The sequence below is a fragment of the Malurus melanocephalus genome, unplaced genomic scaffold (genome assembly GCF_030028575.1).
Source record: "Malurus melanocephalus ecotype Western Australia unplaced genomic scaffold, MMel_1.1 scaffold_1, whole genome shotgun sequence".
In the NCBI taxonomy this organism is placed as follows: domain Eukaryota; kingdom Metazoa; phylum Chordata; class Aves; order Passeriformes; family Maluridae; genus Malurus; species Malurus melanocephalus.
Window position 1 is genome coordinate 4,005,622 of NW_026623233.1, and position 14,000 is coordinate 4,019,621.

The 14,000-nt window shown below is 35.8% G+C and overlaps 1 protein-coding gene across 5 annotated transcripts in view; it reads right to left on the bottom strand.

The window, feature by feature from the left end:
- The window catches only part of STS (steroid sulfatase), a 105,081-nt gene extending 95,989 nt beyond the window's left edge, over nucleotides 1-9,092 (bottom strand). Inside the window, exons 1-2 of one of the 5 annotated variants that reach the window (XR_008967041.1) lie at nucleotides 8,730-9,092; nucleotides 7,350-7,592 (exon numbers count right to left, since the gene is read on the bottom strand). The gene's annotated coding sequence lies outside the window, so the exon portion shown is untranslated. Of the gene's footprint in view, nucleotides 1-7,049; nucleotides 7,141-7,349; nucleotides 7,614-8,729 lie in introns of those variants that run through there. The other 4 variants (XM_057389914.1, XM_057389922.1, XM_057389937.1 and 1 more) reach the window with 4 other exon arrangements.
- Nucleotides 9,093-14,000: the final 4,908 nt, after the last annotated feature.

Consider the following 14,000-nt stretch of genomic DNA (forward strand, 5'->3'; position numbering starts at 1 on the left):
AGTGAGTGAACAGGTCCTCCCAATTTAGCATCACTGGCTAGCTTACTTAGGATACTTTCCAGYCCTGCATTGTTTATCAAGATGTTGAAGAGAATTGAGCCTAAGATGAGCCCCGTGGAACTCCAATAGTGACAGATTGCCTGATGTCACCCCATTCCCTGTAACTCTTTGCACCTGATCAATCAGCCAGTTGCTCACCCGTCACATGGGTTTATCCAGCTGTGAGTTGGGTAATCCTTGTACAACTGATACAGACACATGTGTCTTTACAAGAACAATTATATGAAAGTCTTTAGAATGTCTCCTCCCTACTGAATCATCTCAGCATTTTTATTAAGTTTGATTAAACAATTTATCAGTAAACTATTCTTTTAATGTAACAGAACCCTTTGAGAAAATGTTTGATATACTTTATCCTAGAAGRTATAGTATTTTCTGATGAAATAAGCAACATTTAAAAAATGTTGACCTCATTAAAAAATGCTGTGCTATCCTTAAGCAGTATGCAAAAAAGAAAAATATTACCTTGCTTAACTGAATGCTAGAACTCAAAAAATKTATCTAAGAGTCATAAAAATAACAATATAAATAAACTAGAGACAACCCTGCATTCYATAAAATTCTGCTGAGAGAAAATTCTTCAGCTTAGTGAGAAACAAAAAAAGAGAGTAAGCCTTTAAATTTTAAGAAATGGCAAAGTAATATTACATACTACTGATAATTTTCTGGTATCAGTTTAAGATTTGCTAAAATTTCTCAATTAATTCCTCTCTTAGAAGTCAGTAATATCTGTTGAATATTTTGATGTCATATAGTTGCTTCACTGAAATTTTTCACCATATTTCAGTATGCATCTTATGTAACTATGTACATATATGAAAATCTGTATTTCACTTATTACAAKTTGTCTCACTCCAAGACAGAAATTTCACTTAACGTAAGAAACGTACTGAAAAAAAACATCAGAACAAATAATCATGTTTCTTGTTTAAGCATGATTAATTTTTGGATCTGAATTAGACAGAGATGAAGTCACAGAGCCCCTATCAGATCTAAGTKTAGTTTAGGTATCTTTTTAAAATGATCCCTCAAGAATTTTCTACTTTTGTCTCAACTAAGTTACAGAACTTAACAGCAGTATTAACAAATAATAAACATTATTTCTGGTAGCAAATTATAACTGAATAGAATATTTTATGATATAATGCCATTATTTATAATAATATTTTGTGATATAATGCCATTATTTTMTTTTATTTTTARTAAAAATCCTATATAATTGGATACACATATTAGAGGACATTCTTTTTTACCTGGCTACTGTTTCACAATATTCCTTGTTAGCCAAACACTCATTAAAAAGTTGATTTTGATTATGTGCTCTGGTCAGCAACACAAAAGAGACCCTCGAGTTAAAACAGGTAGTTATCTTATCTGCCAGCTATGTACCATACTGAGAAAGAAAAATCTTTAAAAAAAAGCCAAAAAAAAAGCCAATCATTAGTAACTACTAGTGAATATGTCGTGTCACTTCCTGGAGACCAGATATAAGTATTCAAAATAATTAAAATAAATCTTTGTTACATAGTTTGAGGGCTTAGCTAAACTCATCCATGAAATTTAGCTTACTTAACAGTTTTGAAAGATGCGGAGTCATGGTTTTTTTAATATACACAGATGCTGAGTGAAATGTTTATTTTTGTCACTGCCTTTTTCAAGAGTGTCAAATGGACATGAGGAAGAACTTATACGCCTAAAATATTGTACTTTAGTTTTATGCAAGCAGATAAGGTCTCTGCAGCTCTGCAAGACTGTGACTCTTACACATGGAATTAACAGAAGAGTTTGGTTACATCCATTTGAACTGGACAACGTAAAAACTTTCCGAAGCAATATTTAAAAAAATGTTCAAATAAAATTTCTAATTACACTCAATACTGGACTAAAACACTCAACTCCACCAATACACTGCCTTCACAGGGATAGTGCAGAGATGTGTACGTTGGTACCTAAATCCTACTGTAAATAATTGAAGGGGCAGTAACACAAATAACCAACCACTTAACAGTGAATTTTATTCTCCTTCAATTTCAAAACAGTTTCTAAAMCATTTTCACTGAAATTGTAGCCTTTGAATGCCTATGAGGAAAAAATGTTAAACCTAACAGGAAAAAAWCCCAAACTCAACCCCCACCAAAAATCACCTCTCTCACCTGAGTTATTCACTGGACTTCTTTTGAGTCTGTCAAGATCAAAGYTTTGGACTTTGTAACATCATATTCSTAYAAYCTCTACCTACAGCCACTTTTGTTGACAGAGTGGTTTACCAGRGGAAATTGCAAGGAAATGGCCAGTTAATGTTTTTTTGCTACATAAAGCTAGCAAGTACCACATCAATGAAATAATGTATGTTATGCTATTTCCAAAATGATACTTCATTTAACGAAAAAAGAAAATACATTTGAATTAGTTTGTTCTCAAAGTGTTATTATTTTTATACCAGTTCTATTGTTATTTATATTTTCATTATGATAACACTTAAGGACTCTCAATAATGCTGATTGTACCAGAGAGAAAAATTAAGGAAAGGCTGAATTCAAACATTACTGATTTTACCCAGGTAGAAAATGGGTACCTATACAGCCCACAGCAAATAGGTACTCATGGTGCAAACCAATGCATGTGAATTTATTCATTTTAAGTTAGGCATGTAGTCTGAACTAATTATCTAAGCTTTCTTTCTAATTAATAAGATGATATAGACACCTTAARAGTTTCTTCTTAAGACCTGTATAATGAAATGTTGGAAGTGATGTTCATTACCTTCTCCACAGACTAGAAAGCCTAAACACYTAGATGATACTAGATTTATACAAAATGAATAGTTACATGAAATAAATCCCACCCTGACCATGGGCTGCCTATATGTGCTAAGCATAAAATGTGAAAAAAACCCCTTTGTGTAATAAACAAACATTAWGTTTTTCAATTAATATGATGTGCTCATCAACCTTACTGGTTTAACAGGAACTAACTTTGTGAGTAGTACTTCCACTGAAATCTATTTCTCCAAAAATTCTAAGAATTTTTCTCCAAGGGATGCATTTAATTATTTTTCCTTTCCAGACTGTATAGCAACCCGATGAATATTCCATCTTAAATRTTTTATTCTTTCATTACTCTAAAACAAGAGATAAGAATGATCCATCCAACAGCAGTGATTATTTTACAGGAATATTGGTAATTCTCCAAGTGAAATCAGCTATAGACAAAATGCATTTAGGCTACAGTCTCAAGCCCGATTGGAAAAATAAACTTTATTTTGATGTAGTTCTGAAAGAACAGAATTTATTCAAGGTGGATCATATATCAAGGATGCTCTTGTCAGAGGTGACCAGTCAACAGGCTGTGAGCTCAGCCTGCCTACTCCCTGACTACTTTTCTGTGAGCTGCACACACACGGCAACCAAGACAGYCTGTGACTGGCCAGTTACTGCTGGAAAGTAACAGGATCTAGAGACAGTCCTTGTCACAGAAGAAAAAACATTTCAGTTCCTGACAGAGGATAAGAAAAAGTCTGTTACTGTCCACGGGCACTGTTCAGCAATTCACATGGATAGTCRTCATTTTGATTATATCACTGCTGACATGTACAAGTATTCTCCATGTTCTCCTGACCCCCATTACACCATGGGAAATTCATCCATTCTAACCATGGAACAGTGATGCACATGCATGTCCTATCACCTAAGAGGAAGGAGAAGAGGTAGGTTGTTTTGGCAGCAGATRGGGACTCCAGGGGATGCCTCTGTGAGGACAAACCAGGGGCTGCTCTGTGCTGAACAGAGTTCCAGACTGAGTTCCAGACAGCTCTGCAATGGACCCACTGTGAGTCATATCTGAGCCCATCAGCCAAGCTACTGGCACCTTAGGGAAAACGTATTTAAGAAATGGCAAAAATATTGAGGGGGAGGAACACAGAGGGGGCTGTGAGCAGCAGAGGGCAAAGAGGAAGATGAGGAAAGAACAAAAAGGCCAGAGCACTAGCAAGTGTTCCACACTGGAGCATGCCCAAAGGCACTGTGGTCTGTGGAGCGACAAGGAGAGGCAGAGGGAAGCAGCCAAGCACTGAGTTCAGCCTTGTGGGCCACCCAGTGYCTCCCTGAAGGGACCGTGCACAACCTGCAGCAGTAACACGGCAGGAGATGTCTGGAGTGAAGGTGTGGAGACTAGGAAAGTGAGAGAGGAGTATGAAGCTGAACCTGGGAAAGTGGGAGAAAACCTGCTTTTCCTGCAAGATTAAATATTTGTCCTTTTTTTTGGTTTTGTCTCCCAATACTCTAACCAACTAAATATTTATGCTACCTAGCAATAAATTAGGTTGTATTCCCTATGTGGTTTTGCCTCTGACAGTGATTTTYCTGTCATTATTTCACCACCAGTTTTCTCACTCCCTTTCCTACTAATTTTCCCCTATATCCCAGGGGAAGGAAGTGAGCAAACAGCTGTGTAAGTTTTTGGCTGTTAGGCAGGGCCAGCCCATCACATTTAAAATGTAAAGGAATAAATGGATCSAATGGCAAATTACTTTAATTGATTACCAGTAGCCAAATATTCTTTGCTAAATATTCTAGCAAAAATTCTTATTGAATCCATCTAGGTTGTAAAAGTGAGTTTTTTAGAAGGGAGAGAAATGGCAAAGCTTATTAAGCAAAAAATAACTCGAGACTAACTGACTTATGGTGTTGCTGCTATAAGCAGGAGGCTCACAAGACATAAACAAACAGCTTCTCCTTCCTCTTAATTTGCATTGGTAAGAGACATTAAAAATAAACAASTAGTGGCTTATTAAAGACCAAGCTCCTTCCTTACAGTTTCTAAAACCGGAAAATCTGGTTTATGTTACTTTTGTCCTACTAATATTCATGGAATGGTGTCCTCATTCTGCAAATGTTATGAATGAAGTTGTTGGGAATTTTTTTTACAAAAATCTTTCTAGCAGGAAATAAAGTGGTTTTAAACCAAAAAAGTTTTTTCTATTTTAAATGAGGTAATTTAAAAGTGAGATTGTTCTCCCATACTTTTAAACATTAAAAATAGCCTGTTTAGCATTTACAATGTGCAAACAAACCACTTTTGCTGTTCTTTTCAGCTGGGAGATATTTTTACTGTGTTATTTTGAGTTAAAATATTATCCCTAAAATTACCCAATTTTTAGAACCTAATGCAAAATTAAAACAAAGATAATAGCATTATCCAGCCATCGTTTCTACCTTCCCCACAAACAGCATAATGAAAAGAGAGCTTCAGAAAAGGATGGGAGGGTGGTGGCAGGAGGAAGTAAGATGATACGTAATTTTCTAACCACCTTTAATGAAGAGACACTCCACTAGCATTACTCACTAAACAAGTACAAAACAGCTTAAAAACAAAATACAGATTTGAAAACAATATGTAAGGATCATGAAATTAGGAGGTCCTACAAACCAGGAAAATATTTAGCCTAGAAAGAACATTTATACAATTAGGAAAAGAAGAATGATGAGCTGCATAGTGGCTATACAGCTGCCTGACTGCAAACCACATAGATCAGAATCTGCTAAAAAATGTGCCAAAGGGCAAAAACATTTACAAAACAAGACATACACATGAATCAAATTTGTATCCTACTTCCAAAGATTTGATCATTTACTAATTTCAATCCTAGAGCCTACAGATGAATAACTGACATCCACATAAAAAAAAAAAAAACAAAAAAAAAAAAAAAAAAAAAAAAAAAAGTGACTATACTTAGCTTGGCCATATATTTTGAGGGATAGACTTTAAACATCATAGAATTAGGTAGAAATTAAAATTAATGTCTTAAAGTGGATACGTGAAAAAGCAAATAATTTTAAAACTAAAAATATATGCCTGTAACACAAGAAGAGGATAAGTGGATCCTTAGAGACAGACAGAAAATAAAAATACCGGAACAAACAGTGTAGAAATGCATATAATGTATTATAGCAATACAGGATAAACAGCAATTTAAGCCAGAGGTATCCAGGTTTGCACTGCCCTGTGTAGGTAGAAAACTCTTGCTCCTTCCCTCCCTTCCYCCCCTTCTTTTTCTCTAGTTTTTTACTCCTTGCTTCCATAGGAACTCTATGAAACTTGTAAATTCTTGCTGTTGGAACAACTTTTTTTTGTACACAGGCAAAATCYCAACACAACAAAATGAAAATTATCGGCAAAATCCCAGCACAACAGAATGAAAATTATCATTAGCTCAAAACCATAGCAATTCATTTCATTTTCACCTTATTTTGTATGACATTTTAAGATAATAAATAAACATTAAGAGTATTCAGGAAAGGCATTTTTCTATTTTCTTGTGGCATACCTTTTTCTTGTGGTACACCAGCATTAGCTTCCATTTAACATGTGAAAGTTTCTCAATAATAGCTCCAGGGGTCTCATTATCTTTTGGCCTCAACTGGAGCATGCTGCCAGTATTTCTGAAGCAAATAACATGCTTTTCCGATTGTATGAGAATGTTTTTAAATATGTTTTTTAAGACAGGATGTTTTCCTTCGCTTTGTGCCTTTAGGTAYACCAACACCTTACGTTTCTAAAGGATACATTCTGTTTATCAGTGAGAAAGAACATATCAATTCCTCTGCCCAAAATGCATTTTTCAGGACAATATTTTACTGCAATTATTAGACAACTGCTATACTAGATAACATACTCTATTGTCTATTATAATAATATAGGAACTGGAGATGTGATGCTGGGAGTTACTCTTTTAAGTGACTAACCCAAATCAATAGCTTCTAATTTCCTTTATCACAATAGTCAGTTCTGTCAGCAATGCAGAATATGAACAATACCAGAGAAAACCAGATCCGTTTGAGCTCTTTAACCTAAAACTTCCTTAAGAGTATGGCTGATCAACTGATTCTTTACCATGGTAGACAAAAAAAAAAAAAAGAGGCCATTTTTGCACCAAATTTGAAACATTTGTCCAGGATGCGAAAAAACCCAAAATCACTATCAGTGCGTACCTCAAGCAGTTAAAACRTGTGTTTACAGTTCAGAGTACCATAGCCACAATTCTTCTTAAGCACTTCTTAAAAAGCCATCTCAATTCTCATCTCATCCTGGAGTCTTCTCAACTAAACTTCTCACCTAATTTTATTTCATTCTTCCTCATGCCCAAACTTCTGCTCATACAATCAAGAAGCCACCCCACAAACTCTTCTGCAACCCTAATCTTCCCAAACCATGCCTTACCCTATTTCAAAGCCCTTATTACTCAAGAAACCCACATCAATGTGCCATGGATGCAAACTCAGGCTGAATACCTTTTGGATGCAGTGTGGTTCGACTCCTCCAGCTTTGCTGGCCCGGGTGCTGCTGTCACTGTGTCTCTGGCACTAATCACTGTGCTCGATGCTGCAATGCCTCCTCCATGACTTCCCTCAACACRGGCTGCTCCAAGGGCAGCAGTACACACTGCTCCCTATTGGCAAATGGGGCTCCCCTGTGTTAGAGCAGCTTCAGCTCTTGGTGCGACTGGGCTTTAACACATCCACCTACAGAACATCCTAAGGGCAGAAGCAAAATACCTGTTGGTGAGAAAACAGGATGTGTGGAATACATATTATTCATGAGTCATTACAAAACTGCACGGCAAGCAGCATGTATGGTCAGATTCTGTTCAAACACTTGTTTTGGTTAAATAGACTTCTCCTCTTTCACCTTCCTTCTTGTCTCAGTATGGTTGCTCAAATGCAGTTTYTCTGTTTAAGCCTGGCAGATACAATCTATCCAAAAGTGATTTTTTACCTTTTTCCTTTCTCTATTACTCATTGCCATTCTCCTGTGAGAATGGCATCACTCTCAGTGATTCCTCTTACAGATACTGTCCCTTCAGTAGCTGTGTTTATCCCCAGTTTGCAAGCTGGATGTGTATGACATTAAAAAGGAAAATATTAGATTTATTTAATATCTCTTTAAAAGTCACAGTTGAGTCTTACAAGCTTCCACTTTTGAACTGAATGGACTATGTGAGATAACGTACACTACACATGAACCAGAGTCACTTCAAAACTACAAGCCTATTTCAGAACTTCCCCCCGCCCCCCATAACTATTAACAATTCATTTCCATTTGATCCTTGAAACAGACTCCATAATCAAAATTGCATACACTTTTAACATTACTTTTTAAACAACCAGAGCTTAAGTGCTAAGAAAAAAAACTATGGCACAGCTGGAAAATCTTCTAGTTCATAAGGACCCTGCTTTATTTTTTCTTCAAAATGCTTTTACAATTCAAGTAATGATTATGCTAGTTTTCATCTGTTCAAGGCAGGGAACGTTCTACTCCATTGCAATACCTGATAATGAAGTGCATTGTTACAAAATAATTTGCCACTATAGTTGATAGTATCTTATAGACATGAGTATATAGTTTCAGCAATCTTTTTATTATACAAAATACATTACACTAAGTTAATGCAGAGAAGACAACACGGAATTTGTTATTATTTCTCATAATTGCTAATATCCTGCCATGAAGAATTTTTTTGAGCTGTGAAAGRATATGAACTCCAACTACACATTACCCCAATGTTTACAATTAAACTATATAAAAACCTATAAAACTATATAAAAACTATAAAAACTATACAATCAAACTATATAAAAATGACAGAYTTTGGGGCAACAGGGGCGTTTTACCTTGCAGCACAGAACTGTTTCAGTTTCTGTCTCTCGTTTTCAAACAAGATGGCTGTGCACTTATCAGTATATGGGTACAAAGTCCAGTCACGTAAACTGAAACAGAAGGGTGGARGGGAAGAAGGACAACACTGAAAAATATACCTTACTACACAAGACTGACAGGATTTCTTGATAAGATGCTGCTTCACTAGTACGAAACAATCTCAGCATGTTGTCATAATGGAGATATATATATGCCTAACCAAGAAATTTGTTTAGTTTGTTACTGAAGATCTTCTGTTAGAATTTTCAATGACTTTGCACAAGGGCTGTGCCAAAATCTCAGGTACATTTCTACCTTCTGTACACATGGGAAGTATTCCTACAGAATATTTACATAGTAATTTTGGATAAACTTCACTGAAACACCTTTTAAAGTACCATTTTGGATCASTGTTTTTCAAACTTTTCCATGGGAGGCATACAATAGGTAGAGATTCTCTTTTTATAAATACCACACACTATAGCCCATCCTGGTTCATTCAACATGAATTGTCTTAGAAACTATAGGTGCTTCCATGAAATGACTGCTCTCAGGAAGCCAAGGACTCTAAAGTGAAAAATCATTCATTAAACTTCAAAAAGTCCTAGCTAGTTGACATATTACTCTCCATCCTAGCTATTGTACTCTTCACCCCAATTTATGTATTTGTCATGAGGAAATTTGATCAGGAAGAGAAAGATGGATGTCCAAAGATGTATGACAATCACTGCTGATGAAACTTAACAGAATTCAAGCCTTACAATCTCAGTATGAAATTTTACTTTTCTTCCAGGCAAAACCTGGAAGCTCACAAAGACTGTGAGAAATCAAATTGAACCAAGGTTTTTGAACAGCTGTCTAAATGCTAAGTTTAAATTACATTTTTTCTGTGGCTCAGGAAATCAGTACAGCTTGTCCTGAGCTTTCTTCTGCATTTTTTYCTGTATTTTAAAATAACATTCTACTTTAACAGCTTTCAAAGAATTTTAAATTACCAACCTTTTTTCTGTCTCAAATACAGATAGTAAATGCTAGCCCTACCTCAAGCCTTTGAAAAACTGCACTATTGTCTTGCATTTATTGACAGCATTAACAAGCGAATATAAAGACAATTAAAAAAAAATCTTGTCAATCTCTCTAAAATAAAAAAAAAAAACCCTGCATTTAAATCCCTTTGGTTAATGGCATTCTTACGTTAATAATATTTTAGAAGKTACTAAAAATCCTCTGTATGTGGACAAAAAAAAGAGTACTAGTCAACAGATAAGCATCCCCGAGCAAAACACCATTCATTTCTTGTGTACATACACTGCAACTCTTAAATGCATAATAATTATTTACTTACAGTAAATTTTATTAAAACAAATTATTATTAAGCGACATTAATTCAAAACCTTGAGACTGTGAATTAGAAGAAAATAATGATAAAAAAAGGGTATGTATAACAAACTATAGACAGAATGAATGAAAAGCAGACTTCTGTGCTAATTAGCATGACAATTCAAGGCATTTGATATGGAAAACCAAAATGCAGTGTATAAAGATCTATTCATTCTAGCTGTAACAGTATGCAAAAAATTACACGCTAATGATTGATTGATCCTCCCCCTCTCATATCCAAATTTGAGTACTGAATGGAGACTGAATAGAGTGTTTCTTGTTGTTTAAGTTTCTTTTCCGTGTTTGATTGAAAATCACTAAAGGGTGCTAAAGTTACAATTACTTGGTGACTTCAAAGCTTAAGCAGGACTGAAAACTGTAATGCCAACTGGAAGGCTGCATTCACCTTTGGCGAACAGCATACTATGTTATTCAGTAATGTATTCTCCAATGATCTATTTTAATTAATGGATTATATTATCCATTTTGATCAACAGATGTTTTTGCAGTTTGGGTTTCTTTTTCTACATGGATATAAACACATGGATATAAAGAGACAATTTTTTTGAAAGACACTTATCCAGAATTAAAAGATAACAGTTTTGCTGTTCTAGGGACTTTGCTAACAAATTAGGTTATTGGATTCTAGAGAACATTAACAAATCTCCAGTGAAAAAAAATGCTTAAACTTCATTCTTCAACTTAGGCAAAAAAAGCAGTGTTAAGTTTCCCTCTGAAAATTCTGCAGTCATGTAGTTATCTTAATAGACAGTCAGACAAATTGTGGAACCTGTGGATTTCACAGGACATCATACAGTTCTGAGGAAGTCCCAAAGGCTTTTATACATGGAACTCTATTACACCGTCTAAAGGTTTTGTTGTTGGTTTTTTGTTTTTTTTTTAATTGTGGTTGTGATTAACTTTGATTAAGAATTGCATATGGGAATTTAGCTGGAAGAATATGTTGGCTATGCCATGTAAGAATAAAGATTCAGGTTGTGTAGTCATTATAACCATAGTTTCTGACTATCAAATAATACCTCGAATCACACGTAGAAAGGATTTTTAATGAAATATAGGCTTGAACAGGTAGGAATAATATTTTTCATTTGACTTACAAGATAATTAATTTCATTGTATTTCTTGGATGCGATGAAGTCAGAAAAAGCAGATGGATGTTCAGGTCCCCACACGTTGTCAGATCCTTCGAGAATCAACAATCACGCAAACACTAAAATACTGAAATCAGGCAAGGTTTTACTGTATTTCCACCAACCTCAGGAAGCTTTGGTGCAAATATCACTGTAGACGATGCTGGCAGATAGTCGGTGACAAGGGTGTCACATGCTGAGTGAAGCTCTTTGCCCCTGAAGTCTATAGGCTTTCCTCATGCTCCGCTACTTCAGAATACACCCTAACCACACCTCATTTTACGACCAAAACACAATCTTACTTTTGGGATGGTGCATTAGGATAAGTAGCCATCTTAATATTAAAAGTCTTGTTAATAGCTTTTGGAAAATTGCATTAATCTAATTTTTCCAGATGAGAGTGTAATTATTGGCATAAAAAGGCAAAGTCAGTGAAAAACAGATAATGGAGCCAGGCTGTAAAATATGGTCATTAATATAATACTTATTCCCTTTTGCTTGTAGCAGTCACTGGTCTAACGACATATACAACACTTCTGAAATGGTGATACAACAATTCATTCTGTAACACAGCTTCTTGCAGATATCTGCCTCATTAGGCTTACAAGATAGTAGYTTTTCACATTTAAAAATGCATAAGAAGATTTTGAACTGTATGAAGAGGTAATAAGCTCTTAATGGGCTAGAGATATTTTCACTGATCTCTTTCAGTGAAGTATGATACTGACTCCTCTTAATTACTGAAAACACATATAGAAGTGAATCATATAGAAAATTTGAAATAGGACAAATAGCAACAAAAGTTTTGAACTTTTTGGCTTGGTACAACATAGGAAACAACCTGACTAATTAGCAGTAAAAATCAAACTATGACAAAGATGGGAATTCAGYTCTTATGTTAATTCAAAGATGTTGGTCTCACTGGGCCTATGAAGGCATTCTAATAGCAAAAGATGACCTTCTATTTGTCATTTATAAACCCCACAGCTGCAATAACATACCCGAGTGCTGGACTTCTCTAAGGATATAAAAAACCTGAAATGCTTTAGAGCAATCAAAATGCTAAAAGCCTCAGAAAGCATAACTTATGAYGCTAGGTTAAAGAAATGAAATTTGCAAAACAAGAAAAAAAAAGAAAAGAAGACATGATATCCTAGCAGAGCAAAAGATTCACTGAAAGATTTAGAAAATTTTAGGCATAATGTCTGGACTTATATTTTAATCATATACAATTTTATTGCAAAGAATTCATCAAGAACTTGAATGTCTCTTGTGGTCTTACCTCTAGGAATGTTTCAAACCTGCAGTGTCAGTGTAAGCTATCATTCCCCTTACAGAACTCGAGGTGAAATGTTTGAGATTACCCAATTAAGCAGAGCTAGCCATCTTAGGCAAAAAAGGCAGGGCCTTATCGGCTTGACAGCMCTGGGAGGTCATTGCTTTCTTCTTGGTATCCCTAATAGATAACTATCTAACTGTATCAGTATTTATAAATGGTGTTCCTTGTTTCATAAATGTTTTATGGAAAAAAGTGTCTTGCTACTGGTCTTCTACTAACAACATTTCAATTGAAAGTGTGAGATAAGAAAAAAAGCTACATAATTTTTTCATCTGTTTTGAGGAAACATTGAAACCTAATTCCTTAAGGTAGGTAAACATAAGCTGAACTTAAAGTAAGTGGACAGCCTAGTGAAGGGACGATTTCCTCACCCAAAAATTAATCAGCACCTTACGTGGCAGTGGCCACAAAGCGTATTTGCCACTGGCTGTGCACAAGAGCATCTTCTGAGGTATACTACCAGTACACTCACGTCTGCACATGGGAGAACAGGTCAGGAGCTTCTATGGCAAGAGAATTCAAAACTTAGAATTATGACTTGGCTGGAAGGTACACTAACTCCAGCAGCCAAGGAAAAATCCCAGCTCCATAGTGAGGAACAACCTAGAAGTCGAATACAACTCTGCTGCAATGGAGACTCAAGAAGCTGGCAAACTCTGGCACAGCCGCTTCTCCTCTCTCCACCATTTCTGCTTCATGATCAGAGTTGCTACTTCATTGCTACCAGCACAATACTATGGCTTTTCTGCCTAAATAGATCGAGAAGCTGAGACTGCCAGAATCACTGCAAAGAAAGAAAGGTCAGGGTACTGCAGGATAGCTAACCTTCAGCTGCCTCCCTGCTCTCCCCAAGCTGGTCAGTACGTTCACCCTGATCATGCCCCAACATTCCTGACACTCTGCTCTGAGTGTCAGCCAGTTCATTTATTTCTATGCAGGTCTTCTGGATAGATACGAATTTTTAAGGCCACACAGCTACAGAGTTGGCAGAATGCCTGAGCTCTGGAGATTCAACTCCCCAGCTTGTTGCATCCCAAGTAGGAATATGCACATAAAACCTGAACCTGAACCAGCATTACAGATCAGTGGCTTAGAGACCTTTTGACCCTGAGAATCACAATTCCTTTTCTCTCTTCTCCATCTGAAGATCTAATTACCACAGCCTTTGAAGAGGTTGAGCTTAGGAACCCAAGACTGAAAGGGACCACTGGAAGGGTGACTGCATTCAGTTTCACCTTTACTGCCAGCAACCAAGTGATAAATGACTTACTCAGAAAGGTTCACAGAACATGCATTCCACATGACAGAACAAATGCAAACATTTTCCTATAATCTGTAACAATCAAACTGTAGTAAAATGAAAAAAAAAAAAAAAA